We start from the raw sequence: 11,242 nt of genomic DNA on the forward strand, positions 1-11,242 counted from the left end.
TTTCTCTCTCTCTGTCTCTCTGAAAATACCTACCCCCTACACCCCACATCAAGACATATTCTCTGGCTATTATAAACTTCTGCACTTGCCTGCCTGCTCTACTGGGTCATGAATATTCTGAGTGCAAGGGCCTGTTTTTTAAATTTTCTACTCCAAGCCCATAACGCAGCATCTGGCATTTAGTTAGGTGCTCAATAAACGCCTGCTGAATAAATGACAACAAAAATTTCTGTGCTGCTCAGCCAGGTGATCAAAGTCAACAATGATAGTATTAAGTCATGTTGCGAGCATGTGTCCTTGATAGGTTGAGACGCGCACTTCACCACTGTGTCTTTCTCTCCAAAACACATCACCCAGTTTAACTATGAGAAAAATGTGTGACAAATCCAGATTAGGGGACATTTTAGAAAATTCCTGACCAGTCCTCCACAAAACTGTCAAGGTCATCGGAAACAAGGAAAGCCTGAGAAACTGTTCCAGCCAAGAGGAGCCTAAGCAAGTGTGATGATGAAATGTCATGTGGGATCCAGAATGGGGTCCTAGAACAGGAAAAGTATAGTAGAGAAAAACTAAGGAGATATGAGTGAAGTGTGGGCTGTAGTTAATGATCAAGTATCAGTTGGCCCATTAATTATAACAAAGGTACAAGGCTAATCTGGGATGTTACTGGTTGTGGGGTCTGCAGGAACTCTCTGTGCTGTCATCTCAACTTTTCTGTAAATCTAAAACTGTTCTAAAAAATAAAGTCTATTTTAAACATAAAAAAAGTGATCCAACGCCAGTGTACAAAGAAAAGTAAAGGAGAGCCCTAACACATGAAAAGTGTTACCTTGAGCAGGGCACTCAAAGGGTCCCTCGAGTAGTCTGCAGGGGAAGAATTCAAACTTGGATTTCCGACTCCCGGACTTTTGTCCTACAGCGACCTGCTATGCTGCCACTCTCTCTCCCTTCTTTTACTTTAGAAATAATATACATGAAGCACTGAGTATAGCAGGCAGTCATTATTTTTTAACAAGGGAGAGAGAGTAAGCGCCATCTTTTAGAGCTTGGTGTTTTCAGAGACAGGAATAAAGGCCCCAAAGTTTCTTTTAATTCTGGCTCCCTCCTCCCCTCCCCCTGGCTTATTGATCCGCCATCTCCAATGATTATGGAGACACAATCATTTCTGAATCTGAAGCCTTGAAAGATGACAGCTGACCCCATTTGTCCAGCAGACCACCACAGTGCTGCCTGGCTCCAACTCTGAGGAAAATGGCCTGGTGTCTCAGATCATTTTTTTTTTTTTTTGGCAAGGTGTAGGCAACTGATGGGCCAGCTGCCCCTTGGGTAACAAGGACCGCAGTTAGAATTCAGTGGTCACTACCTGTCCTCTCCTTGTCCCCAGTTCTAGCTGCTCCTCCATATTATTCTTATCCACATCCATGTATCATGACTGTGTGTGTGTCTAACTGATCCCAGAGCTCATGGCTTCCGGTGAGAACTTCAGAGCCAGCAGCCTGGGTTCAAATCCTTCCTCTACCACTTTCTCTCTGTGATCTTGGGTATGATGCAGTTTGCCTCAGTTTCTTCATCTGGAAATGGATCTAATAATAATAATAGCAACTACCTCACAGGTTTTAAAAATTAAAAAAAATGATTTGAGAGAAAGAAAGAGAAACATCACTTTGTTGTTCCACTTTTTTATGCATTCATTGGTTGATTCTTTTATGTGCATTGAATCTGCAATCTTGGCGTATTGGGACAACGCTCTAACCAACTGAGCTACCTGGACAGGGCTACCTCACAGGTGTTGTTGGAATACCTAAGCAAAAACCAGTCAAGTGACTGAGACAGCAGTGGGCCCATGATATTTATTCCCTGCTGGAAAAAGTTCCATGAGAGCAGGGTCTGTGCAGCCTACTCCTGGATCAAAGCATCTAGTGTACCATCAGGCACCCAATATTTGTGGAATCAATAAACAAACCTCTCCTCCTCAGTAGACCCAGCCCTCATGCAGTGGCCCTGTTTAAACATTAAATTCAGTAAAAGTATAATCATCATTATTTTATTTTATTTTTAAAATATTTAATTAATTTATTTTTAGAGATGGGGAAGGGAGGTAAAAAGAGAGGGAGAGAAACATCAGTGTGTGATTGCCTCTTACATGCCCCCTACTGGGGGCCTGGCCCACAACCTAGGCATGTGCCTTGACTGGGAATTGAACCAGCAACCCTTTGATTCGCAGTCTGGCACTCAATCCACTGAGCTATACCAGCCAGGGCTATAATCATCATTATTGATAATAATTGCAACAGCAGCAAATACTTTCTGTCTAAAATCTGAGGGTCAGACCATTACAATCTGTGGAGTCCCTTCTCACCTAAAAAATAAATAGTTTACTACCCTGTATTGTCACCAGTTTACTTCTTGTCGCCAAAACAGGTTCATTCCTAGCAAATCTCTCATTTCTTAATATCTAGGGCTCCTGAGAATAACAAAGGAAAAAAAATGTAGAGCCCTCATAAGCCTTCCAGGGACAGGTGAATAAAAGCAGCACCATCTTGCGAAGGTTCTCAGCTCTTCAAAAGCCAAGACGGCATTCCTGCTACAAAGGCTCACTGGTGTGGGGCAGGGGTGAGGGGGTCTGCCCTCCCTTTGGAAGCTCTCCAAGGCTGACAGATGGACCTCTTTCTGCAGAAGAGCTCCAGGCCCTTTTTCAAAAGCTAGTAAGTAGAGAAGACTGTCAGCTTCTAAAACCAGCCAAGCATTTACTGAGCATCTCCTATGTGCCCTAGACTCGTCTGGGATTCAACCATGAGCAGCTATGCGCCCTTCCCTCATGGGACTCGTGGGGTGGTGTGGGAAACAGACACCAATAAAACAATCTCACAAACACATCCAGTGCACTGAGAAGTGGAAGAAAAGTATAGTGAGTCAATCTCTTCCTAGCTCTGGTGGGTTAGTTCTCCTAACTAACCCCCTTCCTTCCACTGTCTTCATTTGGCTTCTAGAGCATGTGTGCTGCGGGTTGCCCTGGGTGGTGGGGCTTGTTGCCTTTCCAAACTCTTTTCCAGCCATGGATCGCTATGACCAGGGAGTATCCACGGTGTGTGCTCTGTGGATTGCCTTTGAAACACAGAGGCTTATAGGATGAGGCCCCCCAAATGAGGCACGCTTCCCTGAATGTACCACGCTTGCTCTTGCTTGCTGGGCCTCTGTCCAAGCACTCTGGCTGCCTGGAGCACTTCATACGTCATCCCCGCTCCACCTTCCCTGGCACCCCAGAAATGCACAGGGCCCCTTCCTGCACTCCCGCAGCAGCGTGCCGTACAGAATTCTGTCTTGTGCTTCCACACAGGAGGCAGCAGGATGTGATGGTAAGGCATGGTGCCAGAACTCCAGTACTTCCAGGTTGTCTGGAGGATTAAATGAGATACTATGCAAATGGTGCTTGGCACAGGGCCTAGCATGTGCTGTGGGCCTGATCCGTGTGCACTACTGGTCATTGCTCTCTCACGATGTAGAGAGGGTCTTTAGATGCAGAGCAGGTACCGCCTTTGACATTTTTTCAGACCCCAGTATTTAAGTTGATTTCTGGTATAGGGCTTCTCCCAGAACAATCAGCTCCTACATTCTGCACTAAGAAGTTGAGATCACATTCCCCCTTGGTCCCTGCACCCATCAAAGCACATACAGAAAGACACAGACCTGTACCCCAGTCTAGGGTAAAAGTGCATCAGTATTGTTTGCAAACCCTCCCTGGGAGACTTCTTGTGTTTTCCTAAGGAGTTTACAGTCTCCCCTGGGGAGCCCTCCCACCCCACTGCCCCCATACAAGGTCCCACCCTGGGAAGGCTGCGGGGTGTGTTTCTTCTTGCCTCATGACCTTCAACAGTCTTTTCATTCACTTTCTCCCTTTAGCAAGTGGGCAGAACAAACCTCTTCCTACCCAGTGTCAGAGGTCCATTGGGGGTGAGGGTGGAGGTGGGCACTGCCAGCAAGCAGGCCCCCTACTGCCCTCTGTCTCCCAACACAATAGACCATCTCTCATCCCTGATTCAAGCCGGCTTCCTGTGGGGCAGCTTGGCTACAGAGAGATGGTCATCATCTAGTGATGTATCAACAAAGTACAACCAGGGTACCAGGGTAGCCAGTGATTCTGCTAGCGCCCTTAGATGGGTGACTGCCCTGGACTTCATTGACTTCTGCATGGTGCCCAGGGGGATATTCAAAGCCACATCCTAACCTCACTGGCTCCCCATGCAGTACAAAGTCCTGTTCTAAGAATTTGTGTACCACCCCCGCCCCCATTTTCCAGATGGAGAAGTTGAGGCCCCACGCCAAAACGTGCTTTTTTCCAGGGCATCCAGAACCCAGTGGTGAATATCCACATGGAAATCCGGTCCTGTTTACCTGGGATTTTCTAGGGATGCTCAAAGGAGCCTAGACAGGCAGTGCTGAGACTGGACTGATCTGGAATCCACATGGGGGGACCCGGGGCTCCTCCTTACTCCCTGCAGACTGGCTATGCCAGCTTGCCAGTTCTGTAATCTGCTCTCCTCTCTGTCTCACCTCATTTCCGTGCCAGGGCCAAGCCACCTGTAGGTCCTTCCAAACCACCAGCAGTCAACCGCAGAAGCTCAGGGGAACCCACAGGTTGGACCCAAGGGCAGGGGTGGTAGGGTGACAGGGTGGGGAGGAAGAGCCAACGCAACCCAGAAGGACACTTGGACACAGGTCATCTAGCTCCATCACAGCCCAGCTGAGGGAAACACCAGCCCACTTTTTCTCTTTTGAAAATATTGCTTAACAAAGAGCTGTCTGCTTCTGGCAGGCCGGAACCTAGCCCCACAGGGTCCCAAATGCCAGGAGAGGAGGAAACTGTTTCGTTTTGTTATAACATACTGGTTGTGGGTGAAACAACTCACAGGGACTGTCGGGGGTTGCCCCCGGACAGCAGCACTGGCCCTGCCATCGGAGGCCAGCGGGTGTGATGGGGTCAGCATGCTGGTCCTGCCAGGCTGGGCAGACGTCAGGCCCAGGGCCAGGAGCAGTCTGAACCCCCCTCCCTGCCAGGGGTGGCATAAACCAGGGGGACAGGCAGGGATTCTTTTAGGGGGACTTTGGTAGGAGAGAGAGCATCCTTCCCTTGGAACAAGGGCAAAGTGGGGAGAGATGCATAAAGGGGACGAGGCCTGCAGCAGGTGTCCACAGGGGTTCTGGGAGATCCCGGGCCACCCCACCGCCGCCAGGGGCCCGGGGGGCTGCCGGCTCAGGCAGGTTGCTGCGGCTGGGCAGACTGGCTGCCCGGGGCCGAGCAGCCCGCGTGTCTGAGTCACAGCCCGAGGTGGGGGCGCTGGGGGCTACAGGAGGACCTGGGAAGTTAAGGTCCAAGAAGGGTCGCTCAGGAGCCTGTGTGAGTGTGTGTACGTGGGCGGTCCCGACTGCCTGGCCTGTGATGGAGGTCCTGAGTTTCTCTGTGTTATGTTGGGGGTCCAAGTGTCTGACTGTGTGTATGTGTACACGTGCATGTCAGGGGCTCCTGAATGCCTGTGTTGGGTGCCATGATGTCTGTCAGGATGGGGTTTTTTGGGGCGGGTGGTGCTTCATGAGTATCTCTCTGTGTGAGAACTGTTGGCTTCCAGGCGTGTGCGCGCCAGGCGGAGCTCTCAGAGAGACGTGTGTCTCTGGGTGGGCAGCGGGGCTCCTAACAATCGGGGGGTAGTGCTGAGCAAGAGACGAGTGTGGACTTCCAGGACGCAGGGCTCAAGATGATTCAGGGTCAGGCGTGCGCGTGGAGCTACTGGAGTGTGCAGGGAGGACCCCAGGAATGATTTTCAGGGGTGCTGGGGGTGGGAGAGGGGCCAGCAGGCTGAATCCTGATTTACAGGGACGAGGCGGGGGGTCCTGTGGGGTCAGAAGGGAGGGGCAGGGAGGGCCCTGAGGCTGGTATCCTTGTGGGTGGGGGCAGGTGTAGGCCGGATAGGATGGCAAGTGAGAGGAGGGACGTGGTGGCAAGGGTTCTGCAGATGGGAGGGATCCTAAGGGACCAGGAGGGGTGGTGTTGTCCTGGGCCTGCGGGGACAGGTCTGCGGGGTGGGGGCTGGGGGAGGTCCTGAAGGGTCCCTGGAGGGGCCCTGAGGTCAGTAAAAAAGGTGGGCGAAGGTCCCCGGCCTGAGGGGACTTCTCAGGATGGCTGGGGTGGGGGTGGGAGGACTCTCGGGAGGGTCCGGGGAAGGGCCCTGAGAAGTCGGGAGGCGTCAGGAGCAAGGGTGGGCGGAGGTCGGAGCCCGAGGCTGACGGCCAGGGTCCGTGCTGGGAGTGCAGAGGGCTCCCAGCGCGGGTTCCGGGGCGAAGCGGCCCGACTCCCGGTCTTGCCCGGCCTCCGCGGGCCGCAGCGCGGAGTCGCTGGCCTGAGAAGGCGGCCCACATCGCCTCCCTACCTGCGCTGAGCGCGCCGCCATCGTCGTGCCGAGCCTCGCAGTCCCGGGCCGCGCCGCCGGATCCCTGCCGCGCCGCTAGCACCGCAGCACGGGCCCGGCCCCCTCAGCCGCCCCCCGGGAGCGCTGCGGCCGCCGGCTCCGCTGCTGCCATTTCACCGGCTGACAGGAGCCTCTGCCCCGCCTCCGAGGCCCAGTCAGCCAATTCACCGCCCCTAGTTACCCTGGCTCCGCCCACAATCCAGGAATGACGGGATGTTAGGCCAGTCCGTGAACATTCCGTGAGCAGCGTTCTGTCTACGGCCAGAAGGGTGCCGCCTCTGAAGACAGAAGCGAATTAAAATGAGGAAAGCAGTGAAGGACTGGTGCTTTTGCCTATCGAAATATGGAATTCTCTTGATCAACACTTGGCGAGACCAATAAGAAGGAAAGAGGGGTGTGTCCCCAAAAGAAGGCTGCGGCCTTGAGGAGCCCAGACTGAGGCAGCAAGGGTTTGGCTCTAAGCCCCGCCCAAAGCCGGGCTTTCTGCCCAATAATGAGACGTCCTGAGATGTTCATTATCGTCTGCCCCTCAAACCAAACCACTACAACTGCTGGGAGTCTATAAAGAAGATTGACAACTTAAGGAGGGCGGTGAAGTAACACTCTGTGGCCAATGGGATCGTGAGATTGGCGTGCGGTTATCCTCCTGGAGGTGGGGCTTGAAACCTAGATTGAATGGCAAAGGGGAGGAGCTTAGGGGGCGAGACCTACACAGTAATGAGGCGGGGCCAGATAAGGGAGCGGCTAATGGGTTGGGTTTGAGGAGGGGCGTGGCCAAAGGCTGACGGGAAGGTGACGGGGCGCGTCTTCTTTGAGCTCAGCTGTGTGCTGGAGGTAGAGCTATCGGGGGGTGGAGATCACACCGAAGACCGGTCCCCTGCCCTAGTCTATCTAGGCCGGGTTAAGTGTCTTCTCTGAGACTCATAGTGCCTTATGTTCCCCATTAAAGCTCTGATCAGGCTGTGTTATCACTGCTTACACGGCCCTCCCATCCCCCACCCCTGATGGCTGCCTTGGGGAAAGCCTAAGTCAGGTCTCGAGGGATTTCCAGCATTGTTGAGTAGGGGCCTGGCATGTGGGAACTGCTTATAAATGTTTGATGACCGAATGATTAAGTGAATGGTGGACCCAAGACTCTAACAGCGAAGGGATGGGGGAGCTACTCAAGCTGGGGAGGACATGCAGAGAAGGTGACTGACAGCCTGCAAGACAGCAAAAAGGGCATGTACCCACCCCAAGATGCAGGGATGGCCTCTGTAGGGGTGGGGCAGGGAAGGACTCTGTCACAAGAAGGTGACATAAATTCAGAATGGGGACTGAAAATCGGGAATAGGAGGGCTGGGTCCCAGAGTGGACATTTCTGGACCTTCTAAGGTATAGCTCTCAACCTTCTAAATAGCAGGGAGTTCTGTTTGGTTCGGGGAGTAATGACTGACATCCCTTTGCTTCCTGTCCCTGTCCATCTACCTCTGCCATTCTACACTCTGTCCCAGCTACATGTTGTCCCTGTCTACACTCTCTCTGCTGCTGTCACTGCTCTCCCTCTGCCTCTGTATGTCTTCTCTGTCTCCCTTTCTCTTTCTCTACATTGTAGCTATGAAAATTCTGGAACTGTTAAAAACAGCCCCAAAACATTATTTCTAAAAACTTGAGCGGTAAAAATAAATATAATGCATTATGTCTCCCTTACAAGCCCCTCCCTCATTTTTCTTTTCCTTCCTTTCCTTCCTGCTTTCCTCCTTCCCCCCTCCCCTCCCTTCCTCTCCTCCCCTCCCGCCTGCCTTCTTTCCTTCCTTCCTTCCTTCCTTCCTTCCTTCCTTCCTTCCTTCCTTCCTTCCTAGAAAGAATAGATCTTTATGTCCCTTCTTTAAAAGTCAGCTATGACCCTGACTGGTGTGGCTTAGTGGGTTGAGTGTCATCGGCAAACCAGAAGATTGCTAGTTCAATTCCCAGGCAGGGCACATTCTTGGGTTGCAGGCAGGTCCCTGGCTGGGGGCATGTGAGAGGGAACCAATCGATATTTCTATCTCACATGGATGTTTCTCTCCCTCTTTTTCCCTCTCCCTTTCTCTCTCTCTCAAAATAAGTAAAATCTTAAAAAAAAAAACCCAAAGTGTTTAAAAGTCAACTTATGTGTTGGGCATTCTATAGTCCTGACAAAGTTACAAGGTGACTTTGGAACTGGTGAGTTTGAAGCTGAAATTAATTTATGGCCATTGTCCCCCGATTTCTGGGTAGGCCTAGGAGGGGGTCACAGATCCCGTGGACATGGTTGGAGGTGAGATGCATGGTGCTGAGTCAGGAGGGCAAGGGTGGCATCAGGATACGGTGAGGGCCAAGTAACTGGCAAGGGACAACCCCTGAGCACGGAGGACTGAGGAACCATCCTAAGTGCCGAAATCTCGGGTTTGTCCTTGTTTCCAAGGGTTGTCTCTCAGGAAAGAAAGTGCGAGCCTGAACTTCCGAGGAACACCTGGATGTGGGGAGGTACAAGCCTGGGTGGGGTCCAGGGCCCCCCAGAGAGAGGTCATCATCAGTTTGTTTCTGGGGTCTTGCTGGGGAGATAGGGACATCTGGTGTCTAGGGGATAAAATCAAACCCCTGGAAGATGCACAGGACATTTGACCCTCTCATTCTTACACTGCCATTTCCACACAAAGGGTGGTTTTATTCTGGGGACACTTTGACTCCATTTTTATAAGCACAGTGGGAAAATACATCCAAGAAATTTTTGTTGGAAAAGACTTTTGAATCATAAACTGCATTTAGCCAATTAGATTCCTGGGTCACTTTTCTATTCAGTGCAGTTATACCATTCCCAAATTTTTCTCATTTTTACTTGACTGAAATACTTTTTATCAGGACCATTTTTTCCATGTGATTTTTGCAGTAAACATTTGATTAACCAATCAAGCTCTTTTTGTCCAGTTTTTACCAACTGTTGTTTCTATCACTGTGTGTGTGTGCGTGTGTGTGTGTGGCTGTCATTTCTTTGGAGTCGAGTTTTGCATATTTAAATTTATTAAAAGACTTTTTTCACTTAGTATTTAGCCATAACAAATTCTAGCACGATCAAAAAATGTTTCTGGATTAAACCTTGGACTCAAAATTCATTTTTTTGTGAATATTGATTAATGCGAACTTAGACCTCATCCTTGTCTCACAGAGAGCAAATGAGGTGGCAGCTCTTGCGGCTCTCCTCGCACGAAGGGGCAGAGTCTGTTTGCCCATCACTTGACGCTGAGCTGGCTTTCTCACTTCTTCTGACCAACGAAATGCGTCAGAGCTGTTGCTGGGCTAGTTCTGAGCCTAGACCTTAAGAGGCGTTGCAGCTTTGGCTTTTTTAAATACATTTTTTAATTGTGGTAAAATATATATAACATAACACTTGACATTTTAAGTGTACAACTCAGTGGCATTAATTATATTCATAATGTTCAATCATCGCTATCTATTTCCAAAACTTTTTCATCATCCCTGAGTGGAAAATCTGCCGCCATTAAACACTAACTCTCCATGTTCCCTCCACTCAACCCTTACTAACCTCCATTATACTTTCTGTCCCTGAATTTGCCTATTTTAGGCACCTCATATAAGTGGAATCACACAATATTTGCCATTTCATGTCTGGCTTATTTCACTGAGCATAATGTCGTCCAGGTTCATCCATGCTGTAGCAAGTACCACAAATTTATTCTTTTTTATGATTGAATAATATTCCATTGTATATATTTTTGTTTTTTTCCTTATTCACTCATCTGTTGATGGATACTTGGGTTTTTTCCTCCTTTTGGTAATTGTGAATTATGCTGCCATGAACATGGGTACACAAAGTACTGTTTGAGTGCCTGCATTCAATTCTTTTGATTTACACCTAGGAGTGGAATTGCTGGATCCTATGGCAATTCCGTTTAGCTTTTTCAGAAACTTTTATACTATATTCTTGCAGTGGCTGTATCATTTTACATTCCCCCACAGCACATGAGGGTTCCAATTTCTCCACATTGTCACTAATACTTGTTAATTTTTTAAAATTATAGTTATTCTAGAAGGTGTGAAGCGTTATCACATTGTGATTTTGATATACATTTACCTAATGACTGATAATGTTGAGCACCTTTTCATGTGCTTATTGGCCATTCATATATCATCTTTGGAGAATGTCTACATAAGTCTTGCCGATTTTTAAACTAAGTTATATGTCCTTTTGTTGTTTCTCAGTGCAATAGTTCTTTATATGTTCTAGATTCTAAATCCTTATCAACTATGTAATTTGCAAATATTTTCTCCCATTCGGCAGGCTGTCTTTTCACTTTTTTGATAATATCCTTTCATATACAAAGGTTTTATGAGGTTCAATTAATCTATTTTTTTTTGTAGCCTGTGCTTTTGATTCCATATCTAAAAGTCTATTGTGAAATCCATTGTCATGAAGATTTACCCCTATGTTTTTTTCTACTAGTTTTATGGTTTTAGTTCTTATATTTAGAGTATTGATCCATTTTCAGTTATTTCCTGTATATGGTGTGAAGTAGAGGTTGCATTGCATTCTCTTACATGTGGAAATCCAGTTGTCCCAGCCCCATTTGTTGAAGACATTATTCCTCCCACCACCCATTGAATGGACTTGACACCATTGTAAAAAATCAACTGGCCATAGATGTGTGGTTTATTTCTGGACTTCCATTCTATGCCATCGGTTACACCCTTATCCTTATGCCAGGACCACTCTGTTTTGCTTACTGTAGCTTTGCATTAATTCTTGGAATCGGAAAGTGTGA

At 48.9% G+C, this 11,242-nt stretch overlaps 1 protein-coding gene across 2 annotated transcripts in view; it reads right to left on the bottom strand.

Annotated features, from left to right (window-relative positions):
- The window catches only part of EVI5L (ecotropic viral integration site 5 like), a 30,008-nt gene extending 23,431 nt beyond the window's left edge, over window positions 1-6,577 (bottom strand). For both annotated transcript variants that reach the window (XM_054583341.1, XM_054583340.1), the window contains exon 1: window positions 6,423-6,577. The gene's annotated coding sequence lies outside the window, so the exon portion shown is untranslated. The remainder of the gene's footprint in view (window positions 1-6,422) is intronic.
- Between the last annotated feature and the right edge of the window lie 4,665 nt (window positions 6,578-11,242).

Source organism: Pteronotus mesoamericanus, unplaced genomic scaffold (genome assembly GCF_021234165.1).
Source record: "Pteronotus mesoamericanus isolate MK-2021 breed Mesoamerican mustached bat unplaced genomic scaffold, CSHL_Meso_final contig_730, whole genome shotgun sequence".
NCBI classification, from domain to species: domain Eukaryota; kingdom Metazoa; phylum Chordata; class Mammalia; order Chiroptera; family Mormoopidae; genus Pteronotus; species Pteronotus mesoamericanus.